This window comes from Tursiops truncatus, chromosome 11 (assembly GCF_011762595.2).
Source record: "Tursiops truncatus isolate mTurTru1 chromosome 11, mTurTru1.mat.Y, whole genome shotgun sequence".
In the NCBI taxonomy this organism is placed as follows: Eukaryota; Metazoa; Chordata; class Mammalia; order Artiodactyla; family Delphinidae; genus Tursiops; species Tursiops truncatus.
Genome location: NC_047044.1, coordinates 99337789 through 99351048, shown reverse-complemented (window position 1 = coordinate 99351048; position 13260 = coordinate 99337789).

Here is a 13260-nt window from a genome sequence, read left to right as displayed (position 1 = left end):
GCAGTCCTGCCAATACCTTGGCTTTAGCGAGGTGAGATGCATTTTGGATTTCTGGCTTCCGGAACTCTAAGGTGGACGGTGAATTTGTGTTGTTTTAAATGGGGGAATTCCCTGGTGGTCTAGTGGTTAGCATTTGGCACTTTCACTGCTGTGGGCCTGGGTTCAGTCCCTGGGGAACTAAGATCCTGCAAGGCGTGTGGCGCGGCCAAAAATAAAAGTCATCATCTTTGTGGTAAACAGCAGCAATAGGAAGTAGATATAAGTGTCTTTTAAGAATGTGTCCATTTCATCTGAAGAGTCAAACTTATTGGCATGAAGTTGTTTATAATATTTTCCTATTAGCCTGTTTTAAAAATCTTTTTAAAATTTTATATATTTATTTATTTTTGGCTGTGTTGGGTCTTCATGGCTGCACACAGGCTTTCTCTAGTTGCCGCTAGAGGGAGCTACTCTTCGTTGTGGTGCATGGGCTTCTCACTGCAGTGGTTTCTCGTTGCGGAGCACGGGATCTAGGCGCGTGGGCTTCAGTAGTTGTGGCATGCGGGCTCAGTAGTTGTGGCGCACGGGCTTAGTTGCTCCGCGGCACGTGGGATCTTCCTGGACCAGGGCTCGAACCCGTGTCCCCTGCATTGGTGGGCAGATTCTTAACCACTGTGCCACCAGGGAAGTCCCAGAAGGTTTGATTATTGACTGTGGACCTTTCTTCTTTTTTAATATAAGCACTCAAAGCTCTAAAGTTCCCACCCAGCACTGTTTTTGCTGCATCCCACAAATTTTGTTTTCATTTTCACTCAGTGCAAAATATTTTGTAATTTCCCTTGTTACTTCCAAATCTTTCTATTCCCGATTTCTAATTTAATTCCTTTGTGGTCAGAGAGCATACTCTGTGTGAGTTCAATCTTTTTTACATTTATTGAAACTTCTGGGCCTTTTATATGGTCCAGTCTACAGCCTGTTTTGATGAACGTTTCATGTGCAAGTGTCTGGTAGCCACTCCAGCTTTCTCATTGTTAATGTTTGCATGTGTGATAGGCAGACTAATAGCTCCCCAAAATGTTCATATCCTACCCCTGGGAACCTATGAATATATTACCTGACATGGCAAAAGGGACTTTGCAGATGCCATTGAAATTAAGACCCTGAGGTGGGAAGAGTGTCATGGATTATCCAGGTGTGCCAAATCTAACCACCTGATTCCTTAAAGGCAGAGAACCTTTCCTGGCTGTAGGCACATGGAGACATGACAACAAAAGAATGGTCAGGGTAGTGTGATGTGAGAAGAACTAGACCTACTTTATTTGCTTTGAAGATGGAGGAAGAGGCCATAAGCAAAGGAATGTGGGTCATCTCTAGAAAAGGCAGAGTAACTGATTTTCCCCTAGAGCTTTCAGAAAGGAATGCAGCCCTGCCAATGCCTTGATTTTAGCCCAGTGAGACCCATGTTGGATTTCTAACTTACAGAGCTGTAAGATAATACATTTGAATGGCTTAAACCACAACATTTGTGATCATTTATGACAGCCCCAGAAAACTAATACAGCACGTTACATTTTTCCCATCCTTTAAATTTATCTGTGTCTTTAAATTTAAAGTCTTTTTTCTTATAGATAGCATTTAGTGGTGAAAATACAGTATCTAAAATGAAAGTTTTACTGGATGGGATTAAAGCAGATAAACACTACAGAATTTTAAAAATCAATAAACTTAAAGATATAGCAACAGAAACTATCCAAACCGATTGATATTATGCCACAAGTCACTGAGACTCTATTTTTTTTTCCCCAGTCTTTCTTTCCCTCTGAGCTTTGTGAGGAGAGTTTTACCCCTAGAAGTGCCACTTAGTTCTTGTTTATATCTTACATTTCTCACCTCATTATGTTTTTCTCCTAGTTTGGGTCTCACTTTCCTGCTTCTTCACATATCTAGTAATTGTTTTATGCTATGCTGGACATTGTGAATGTGACTTTGTCGACTGCTGGATTTTGTTGTTTTCCTTTAAAGAGTGTTGCGCTTTGTTTTTGCAAGTAGTTAACTTGCCTGTGGATCCACTTGGTCCTTTCAAGACTACTTTTCAGGCTTTTTTGAAGGACCAGTCTAGAGTAATCATTATTCTAGGGCTAATCTATCCCTACTGCTATGGTGCGATCACTCTGTCATCTGATTGAACACCTTCAAGGTCTCTTCAGTCTGGCTGGTCAGAGCTCTAATCTCTTCCAGCCCGTGTGAGCCCTGAGAATTGTTCAGCTTAAACCCCGTCATTATTTGCCGAGTCTTGTAGAGTTTTACCCTGGATGTGTACAGTTCAGTGTTTAGCAACAGACTCAAGGGGGCTCTCTGCGGATTCCTGGAGCTCTTTCTTCGCGTGACTCCTTCTTCTCTAACTCTGCCCTGTAAATTCCGGCCACCTGAGCCTCCCCAAGCTCCAGTGTCTGTGACCTGAACTCAGAGAGATTGTCGTGCTCTGCTGTGGTCCCCCTCCCTGCATAGCAATCTCCCAGGTGGCAAGCCAGGGCGATCAGGGCTCATGTAGTTTGCATTCCTTTTCTCAGGAACCATAGCCCTTGTGCAGCTAGTTTTCCAATGTCTGAATATTGGTTTTTAAATGTATGTGTATACTGGAATATAACAATTTTCTAGCCGCCGATAGAAGGGCAAATGCAGTCCCAGTTCTTGGCTTCTGGCCAATTTTTTCTGGCCGGAAGCCAAAAACTACATGTTTAATGAGCACCTCAGGTGATTCTGATGCACCTTAACGTGAGAGCTCCTGGGCTGGAGAGCAATAAAGGGAATGCCTTTCCAGTTCCCAAGACACCTTCATGTTCGTTATCATGTCATCCTCAATCCACCCTCTGAGGATGGCTGGGAAGAGATTACTATTCCCCTTTCAGGACACTTTCTTTTTTTTTTTTTTTGCCACACCATGCGGCTTGCAGGATCTTAGTTCCCCGACCAGACATTGGAACCTTAGTGCCCCGACCAGGCATTGGAACCTGTTGGCAGTGAAAGCACGGAGTCCTAACCACTGGACTGCCAGGGAAGTCCATCTTCCTGGTATTTTCTATTCTGTGTAAAGGGCTCTTCCTCACTCTGAATCCCTGCGTGTCCAGATCCCATCCCATAAAGATCCAGTATAAAGACCCCTTACACCGTGAGCATCTTGCATCCTCTCTTCTTTCTTTGGATTCTCATAGCACCTTGACGTCTCTCTCTCTCTGACCTTAACCACTCTCTCTGTTACCTGGTTATCCGTGTAGCTGTCTTCTCCTCCTAGACTGCAGACTCCTCCAGGGCAAGAATTAGCGTCTTATAAATCTGGGCACCCACCCCACACCCGATCTGCCCTCATCCCAGGGCCTTGGGCCAATATTGCAGTGATATGTGTTCAATGGAAGAATCAGGTGGTGGTTGGGAGCGGTGAGAGAGAGGACAGTGCGCCGTTATGCTTAGTCTTAGGGAAGAATCCAGCCACAGGAAATGGCACTTTACCCCCTGAGCCTCCGATGTCTCTTTTGTTTTCTTACTGATTGTTTTATTTTTTGGCCATGCCGTGCAGCATGTGGGATCTTAGCTCCCGGACCAGGGATTGAACCCACACCCCCTGCAGTGGAAGCGCAGAGTCTTAACCATGGACCTCCAGGGAAGTCCCTCCGATGTCTCTTTTAAAATGACATGGTAGAACACTTGGTTAAATTGTGTGTGTGTGTACTTTTCTACATGTATGCATAATCAACAATAAAATGTTTCAGCATTGAGATCAGTTCAGGAAGACTTCCTGAAGGAGGTGGGGTTTTAAGACTTCCTTCTTAGCTATGACATATATGTTGGTAAAATTATAATTCTAGGGTAACTTGGTAAGAGCAGAAGGAATACTGATGAGGGCTTTGATGCCCAATGGACAGCAAGGGATTCAGTTTTTCTGGCCCAGGGTGTGAATTTGTGCCTTTCTTCTCCCTCAGCGACCTGACAAGATCAGAAGGTGCTGCCACCTCTGTCCACACGATGCCTCGCACGGTGGGGGATGAGTGGGTGGGAATCCTCTCACTTCAGCACAGAAGACCCACAGATTTCACACATAGCTCTGACTGGACAGCTCGCCAGATGGGCAGGTGGGGCTGGGGAAGAAACGGTGGCGGTGTCTGCTCCGGCCCACGAGGTTCAATGGATGCCAGACAACTAGAGGGGGCATTCGGGAGCATTTTGTCCAACCCTCTGCCTCTGGGCTCCATGCAAACCAGAACTCGGGCTCACACATGCTTCTCGTGTATTTCGTTGCCAGGACTGGAAATAAATCAGACTGTCAGCCTACAGGGAAGTGAAGCAAACACAGCCGCTTCCATTGACCTTTTGGATCTGTTTTCACAGGTGTTTGCCTTATTATATAATAACCGTGACGATAGTCCTAGCCAGAATTTGTATTTCACTCTCTGGGCCTGGGTTTTCTTAACTGTAAAATGGGCATAATAACTGAATCCCCATCATAGGTTGTAAGAATATTGTAAGGATAAATAGTGCGTAAGATGTGCAATCACACGTATTCATTTTATTTGATTCTCAGCGAGTGGTTAGCAAGACAAGTACATGTTTCAGATGTGGCAAGTGAGGCTCAGAGAGGGTGAGTGGCTTTCCTGACGTTACACAGCCAATGATGGCAGAACCAGGACTGGAACCCAGGTCTCCTATTCTAAGCCCCTATTCCTTTTCCTCTGCACCACATATTCGGACATCCTGATAGGACGTAGAGAGAATGCTTTAGGGGATGGTCAGCAATGACCTTATACCTGTATGTGTGCTTAAGTGAGGTGAAGCGTCAAAGCACTTAGAGCCATGGCTGGCACAGAGCACGTGTCCAATAAAATCAGCTTTATTATAATAAAGCTTATATAATACAGAAATAAATATAGTAATGCTATACCATGTACAAAGCACTTTCACAGATACACAGTGCCATTTAGTCCTCACAGAAAGCCCATGGAGTACCTGTATTAACCTGATTTTACAGAAAAGGGTGCAGGGGCACACGGGAATAATGTGGCTTTCCCAAGGCCAGTAGGTACCAGAGCCTGAGACCCCCCTCAGGCCGGGCTGCCCTGGGTCTCCTCAGACAGGGCTTCTTTCAAATGCAGCCCAGGAGCTGGCATTTCTGTGTCTCACAGAGTGTAGTTCAGTTGAGGGTGTGCGGTTCATGGCATGGGCCTCAGAAGGAGCCTCCGAGGTCATCCTGCAGTCGGGGTTTGAGCTGGGGAAGCCCTAGTCACCCTAATTGCCCCCCAATGGATCAGGCCAGTCCTGCCAGGTTCCGGGCCATTCCGAAGGCATCCCAGGCTTTCTGGCTTGAAGAGAGCTGCACACTCATTCTTCCAAGATACCATTTCCTTGGGGCTCCTCTGGATTTAGGAATGGAAAAAGAACATGGATTCTGGAAAAGGCAGTTGTGGGTTTGAACCCTCACTCTGCCCTTTCCACCCATAAGACCTTGGGGAAATTACTCACGTTCTCTGAGTCTGCGTTCCTTCACCCGTACGGTGAACCTCATGCAGGTGCTGTGGTTACACGGTACCTGCTGTAGAGTGCACGCTGCCTGCTTCCGGAGTAGGAGCAGTACAGGTTTCCCCGGAGTCATGGTCGCTGTCTCTGCGCATCCCCACCTCCATCTGTGAAGGGGTCAGTAGCGGTATCCCCTGAGCTCACATCTGTGAATGTCCTGTGTGAACAGGCAAGTGGTGAATACGTTGTTTTAGGAGGAAGTCCAGATCCAAACAGAACCTGTGGGCCCAGCTGAGGGTGGGAACCCCCCTCCGCCATTGTCCCCCCATCTCCAGCCCCAACAAAAGGCCTGCCTTGAATTTGGAGAAAGTCATAAGCCTCCACGGCAGATGCATAGAGATGCTCCAGAAAGCCCTGGAGTGGGAAGGGCATGGAGAGAACTGTCCTCCTCCTTTGAGGGAGTGCTGTGCGGTGTCACTGAGAACATTTGAGAAGCTTCAGCTGGAGCCACAGGTCTGAGAGCCCTGGTTACTGGTTCAAATCCTTCCTCTTTGCCCCTGACAAGCCCGTGAGCTGGGGCCAAGGTCTGCTTTTCTCCAGACCTCAGGAGTCCCGCTGTGGAGTCGGGGTGGAGGTGGAATCACTGGATCCAGGAGAAAGAACGGCCTGGGCGCTCACCTACCTGAGGACACCCTCCCCCCAAAATGCAAGCATCCCACTGTGTCGTCCCTAATCACCAGGATCTGCCCCAGATTTCCCAGGACAAGCAAGTCCCTGCATCACAAGATGTTGTCTAATTTCAGGATGACAGCATGGCTAGGAAGATGCTACTTACGTTGAGCTGTGATCTGCCTCCCTTGACCTTTCTCCCATGGGTCAAGTTCAGCCCTCTGAAGTCTCATTATACCAGCCAATCCCTTTTAACCCTTGCAGCTCTGCCTTTCCAGGAATAGGGAGAGATGAGGGAGAGGGAGGAGGGAGGAAGCCACAGCGAAACTGCCTGACTTTCTCACATGGCATCGTCTCCACAGAAGCTGTGGGTGTAACATTTGACAAATTGTTTTGAAATATTCTCTTTTTCTGATTGCTGCCAACTTTTCCTCACCACCCCCCCGCCCCACCCACAGAAGCTGCTCTGAGAATGACCCAGGAAGTGGGAAGCAATCCTAGCACACCACCCCCTGGGGCTTCTCCATTTTGAATGACAATATTTAGTAGTTTTCACCTCTTTATCATTTTTAATAATTTTTCAGAAGAATCCTTCTTTATCAAATAGACTCTTGCGTGGAACTCGGATGGGTGGATGAATGGAGAGGCGGGTAGTTAGATGACATGGGAGTGGTGTGGTTGCGCAGGTGTACTGTAGAGCCAGACTATGGAGAGGCAGGTAGTTAGATGACATGGGAATGGTGTGGTTGCGTAGGTGTACTGTAGAGCCAGGCTACAAGGTTTAAGTCCTTGCTCCGCCACTTACCAGCTGTGCGACCCGGAGCGAGTCACTTAACTGTTCAGCTCCTCAGCTTCGTCATCTGAAGATGGGCGTAATGGTTAAAACCCATCTTATAGGAATCTTGTGACTACTAAGTGAGTTACTGCATCTAAAGCCTTAAGATAACCCCTGGAGCAGTGAGTGTCTGCCATGATGATGGTGATGATGATGATATGGTGGTGGTGGTGGTGATGGTGGTGTTGATGATGGTGATGATGGTGGTGGTGGTGGTGGTGGTGGTGGTGGTGGTGATGATGGTGATGATGGTGGTGGTGGTGGTGATGGCGGTGGTGGTGTTGATGATGGTGATGATGGTGGTGGTGGTGTTGATGATGGTGATGATGGTGGTGGTGGTGGTGGTGGTGTTGATGGTGATGGTGGTGGTGGTGATGGTAGTGATGATAATGGTGGTGGTGGTGGTGATGGTGGTGTTGATGGTGATGGTGGTGGTGGTGATGGTGGTGGTGGTGTTGATGGTGATGATGGCGGTGGTGGTGATGGTGGTGGTGGTGTTGATGGTGATGATGGTGGTGGTGGTGATGGTGGTGATGGTGATGATGGTGGTGGTGGTGATGGTGGTGATGATAATGGTGGTGGTGGTGGTGGTGATGGTGGTGTTGATGATGATGGTGGTGGTGGTGGTGGTGGTGTTGATGATGGTGGTGGTGATGATGGTGATGATGATGGTGGTGATGGTGGTGGTGGTGGTGATGGTGGTGGTGGTGTTGATGGTGATGATGGCGGTGGTGGTGATGGTGGTGGTGGTGTTGATGGTGATGATGGTGGTGGTGGTGATGGTGGTGATGGTGATGATGGTGGTGGTGGTGATGGTGGTGATGATAATGGTGGTGGTGGTGGTGGTGATGGTGGTGTTGATGATGATGGTGGTGGTGGTGGTGGTGGTGTTGATGATGGTGGTGGTGATGATGGTGGTGGTGCTGATGGTGGTGTTGATGATGGTGATGATGGTGGTGGTGATGGTGGTGGTGGTGGTGATGGTGGTGATGATAATGGTGGTGGTGGTGGTGATGGTGGTGTTGATGATGGTGGTGGTGATGATGGTGATGATGATGGTGATGATGATCAATGACTGAAGGTGGGGAGACTCTCCCTTCCTCCAACCAATGTAATTCTTGAGACATTGGAGGTTCTGGGAACACTGCTTGTAGACCACTTATCTAGTTCATTTTCTCATTTGACAGAGACCTAGAGAAGGGTCACACGATGGAGTGCTGTAGAACAAAGCCAGATCTTGAGCTGAGGTCTCCTGTCTCCTGGCTTTGCAATGCTCAAATATCTTTCTGCACGAGCCGAGCTGTGGACCCAAGTCAAAGCCAGAGACAAGGAATCAGCATCACCCAACAGCCAGCAGGTCTAACCTCGGCTGAGCTGCTCTCCTCCCCGTTCCCTCCAGGCTGGCTCCCAGAGGTCCTGTGCAGATGAAGTAGCAACTTTGGGTCTCTTGGAGTAAGGGTGGAGGCTGAAAGGTGGGGAGGAGGTGTGTGAAGGCAGTGAGCTGTGAAGCTTAATTCACACAGAGGCCAGGTCTTAAGAGCACAGGCTACAAGGTGTTACATGCTGTACATGCAAAATGCAGTGATTAATTGACAGGCGAGTCTGGAGACCCATCAGCCTTTCTCCGCCCCCTCTCCCCTCCTCTCTTACTCTCACTCTGAAACATGAGAGGAAGCATCTCTCCCCAGACAGGCAATTCCAGGCAGGGGTGCCCCTCTGACATTTATGTTGCATCTCCAAGGTGATAGAGGAGGGAGGTCTTTAGTTTTTATCAAAACCAAATGAACTGTTTCTCTTATATCAAGTGTCACCCCTCACTCATTCATTTAACACGTTTTTTGAGTGTCTACTATGTATGTTCTGAAGGGTCACCTTCATGAGCATGTGACCTGTGAAATGACACAGGGTCCTATGCTCAGAAGGACCCTGCATTTGGTTTAATGCTCTGCTGTCAACATCTTGAAATCGTTAATCATTTTACCTTGACGTTGTTGTTTTGTAAGGTTGTCAGGGAAGCCCAGTGCAGGGGAGCGCACACACGGACAGGAGATGAGTCATGCGAGTGTGTCTTGTCCCTTCAGCCCACTCCCGTGCAGCCTTCTCGACACCCCATGAGCAGGGAGCTCCAGGGGACACACACCGTGGGGTCAGTGCAGGGAGACTCAAGTCAGCATGGGGGGAGGGCTGTCAGGTCCACGATTGACGGGTGGGGCGCCCAAAGGCTGGAGAGGCCACACCACCCATCCAACGCAGAGCTGGCTGTGTGCGCAGAAAGAAGGCAGTGACATTCGAAGAGACACAAATGACCAAGGAACCTTATCACATCCTTTGCTACTAATGTTATGTCCCTATTAACCAACGCTTAGGCTAAAAATGGTTACACGGAAGGAAAGGAAAAGACAGAGCAGCCGCCAGCTCCCTTTCCTTGCAGCCCTGCCTGAGTCATCAGTGACCCGAGGCAGAGTGTTGGGGTGGAATGGCGCATGTCAGGAAGGACAGAGAAACGTCCGAGTTCATTCATGCAGCATGTCCATTGCTCCCGTAAGAATGAAATACATACACATGAGCCCGCCGTGAACTGTGTGACTTTGGTGATTCCACACAGCAGCTAACGGCTCATATTTCCATTTAAAATTTGCAACATACAGTGTGAAGATGAATGAAAATTCGTGACGATAATTTGAATTTATTTTTTAACCTTTTAACTTAGGATAACATGAAAGAGCAAATAAAAGTACTATGACAAACTATACTTCAATAAAATATTTTTTAAAATAAACTATAATGGAAAAGAATCTTGAAAGAATATATCTAGATACATATATTCTTTTTAAGATTCTTTTCCATTAGATATATATAACTGAATCACTTTGTTACATACCAGAAACTAACACAACACTGTAAGGCAACTACGATCAAAAACAATTTTTTTTTTTAAATACTATGACAAGTTGAGAGAGAAAGAGAACACAGAAGAAAAGAAAAAGCTGTATATTTTACTACCTTTAATGACACTTTTTCCTACTTCTTGAACAGGGCCCTGCATTTTCATTTTACATGGGGCCCACACATTACATAGCGGCCCTGGGGTGAGGTACCAGGCACACGGGATCTACAAAGTACAGTCTCTGTCCTCATAGAGCCTACTAGTCTAGTGAGAGAAACATAGGTTAACCTAATGATCCTAGAAATACTTCATTATAAGCTGATCAGTGCTAAGTAAAAATATTATAGGGTTCCCTCAGGGCATGTAGTAGCAGGACCTAAACTAGCCTTGGGGTCAGGGGAGACTTCCCTGAGGAAGTGATGTGTGAACAGAAATGTGAAGAATAAGCAGGTGTTAGTGAAGTAAAGAACAAGGAATGACTGTTCCAGACAGAGGGGACAGCATGTGCAAAGGCCCTGAGGCAGGAGAGAGCCTGGCATCCCAGGAAAAGAAAGCCACCTGGCTGGAACATGGCCCAGTCTTATAAATCCCATTAGGAATTGATCTTTCTCCTAGAAGTTATGGAAAGCCATTAAGAATCTAAATAGGGGACTTCCCTGGCGGTCCAGTGGTTAAGACTCCGAGCTTCCACTGTGTGGAGGGCGAGTTTGATCCCTGGCCAGGGAACTGAGATTCCGTAGGCGGCATGGCATGGCCAAAAAATAAAAATTAAAAAACAAAAAATCTAAATAGAATTCCTCCCCCCCCACACACACACAAAGTATTTAAATAGGAGAGTAAATGGGATCAAATCTGTTTTGTTTTGGGTTTTTTTAATAAATTTATTTATTTATTTGTTTATTTTTGGCTGCGTTGGGTCCTTGTTGCTGTGCGCAGGCTTTCTCTAGTTGCTGCAAGCGGGGGCTACTCTTTGTTGCGGTGCGCAGGCTTCTCATTGCAGTGGCTTCTCTTGTTGTGGAGCACGGGCTCTAGGCACACGGGCTTCAGTAGCTGTGGCACACGGGCTCAGTAGTTGTGGCTCGCGGGCTCTAGAGCGCAGGCTCAGTAGTTGTGGCGCACAGGCTTAGTTGCTCTGCGGCACGTGGGATCTTCCTGGCCCAGGGCTCGAACCCGTGTCCCCCGCATTGGCAGGCGGATTCTTAACCACTGCACCACCGGGGAAACCCTCAAATCTGTTTTTGAAAAGTTCTTGCACTGTTACCGTGTGATGAAATAAAACCCTGGCGGTCCAGTGGTTAGGATTCCGTGCTTCCACTGAAGAGGGTACAGGTTTGATCCCTGGTCAGGGAACTAAGATCCCACACGCCATGCGGCGCGGCCAAAAAAAAAAAAAAAAAAAAAAAAAATTATATTTTAAGGCAGGACAAGAAAAAACTAAACATAAAATTCTCTCTGTGGGTTTGTTTGGGCCTTCTCTCCCCTTCCCTCATGTGCAGTGTACACCTGCATTACACATTAATCAAAACTTTTCAAAGATGGGAGCGCCTTCTTAGCTGTGGAGATCAATTTTTTTTCTTTCTTCTGATGCTAGCAATGTAACTTCTTAAAAGAAGAACGTTCTTTCCCAGCTCTGCAGGGGGTCCTGGCGACTTGCTGCTCGCTTTGTATGCACTTACCTGGACTGTGTATCCTTGGTGCGCTTTATGTAGAACATCAGTGTGTCATTTTGACGTACGGCCTTTATCCCGAAAACGTGCATGACGTGCCTTCCACTTCTAGCAGGCGGAGCAGTTCTCAGAGCTTTATGAGAATCTGCTTCCCAGGTTAGAATTCTCCGTTTGGGGAATTTCCTGGTGGTCCACTAGTTAGGACTTGGCACTTTCACTGCTGTGGCCTGGCTTCAATCCCTGGTCGAGGAACTAAGATCCCACAAGCTGTGCAGTGCGACCAAAATGATAACAGTTAATAAGCCTCAGTTTGGCTCGAATAAAATTCCCTTTTTTTCTTCTTAACTTGATAATTGAATTTTCATCGACAAATGTTAGAACAGCCTGAAGGGAGAAAAACTAGTTAGAAAGGAGGCTATTGCAATAATCCAGGGGAGGGAGGATGGTGGCTTAGGCTACAGTGGGGAGAGAGGATTGAATGGATTTAAGAGGCAGGGAGGAGGAAAAGTGATGGCGTGGACGGAGGCGGGGAGAATAGAGGAGAGTGGGTACGGGGAATGACTCCTAGGCTTCTGGTCTGTGCAGCTGTGTGGGCGGTGAGGTCATTTACTAAGACATGTATCGGCGATGGAGCGCGAGGTTGGAGAATGGAGGAAGGGTGAGGGGGAAGGTTATGAGTTTACCTTTATATTCAGTTAAGTTCCCTTTGAGGCGTCCCAGCAGGGTATCAAGAATGCCACTGGCATCTTCATCCAGGACCCAGAAGTAAGGTCTGGAGAACAGCTAATAAAAACTACAGCCATGCAAAGGGCTGGAATAGGCAGCTCACAAATTCTCTAAATGGCCAGTATGTACATAAAAAGAGCTCAACATCATTAGTCATTAAAGCAATGCAAAATTAAAACCGTAATGAGATACCGTTTCACTAGAATGGCAAACATGTTTTAAGGCTGACAAAATTAAACGCTGGCCAGGATGTGGAGCAACCAGAACTTTCACCCATTACTGGTGGATGTGTGAAATTGTACAACCACTTTGGAAAACAGGCAGTTTCTTCAAAAGTTAAACATATACTTAGCGTACAACCTGGCAGTTGCACTTCTAGATATTTGTCCTACGGAAATAAAAACATTTGTCCACACAAAGACTTGCAAGTAATGTTCACTGCAGCATTATTCACAACACCCCCAAAATGAAACAAACCAAATGTGCTTCAGTTGTGAGTGGAGGAACAAATTGTGGGTATCCATGTAACTGGAATCCGTGCAATGGAATCCACGCAATGAAATACTACCTGTCAACAAAAAGAAACAAACTACAGCTACGTGTAACGAAATGGATGAAGCTCAGAAGCATTACACTTAGGGAAAGAAATCAGATATAAAAGAGTACATGTGCGTAATTCAATTTGCATGATATGCAGAACAGGCGAAAGTAATCGTTAGTGATGGAAATGAGATCAGTGCAGCCTGGCGCACAGAGCGGGGGGGGGGGGGTGGGGGGGGGGTGGGGGGGGGTGGGGGGAGAACTGACTGCAGGAGCTGGGGGTGAGGGCACAGGCTTTGCGGGGCGGTGGGACTGCTCTGTATCTTGATTGTGATGGTGGTCACACAGCTATACGCATGTCAAAACTCTCAGAGCTGTACACGGAAATTGTGAATTTTACTGCATGGAACTTAAACCTTAAAAAAAAACAACCCACAATTTCTAAACTGAAG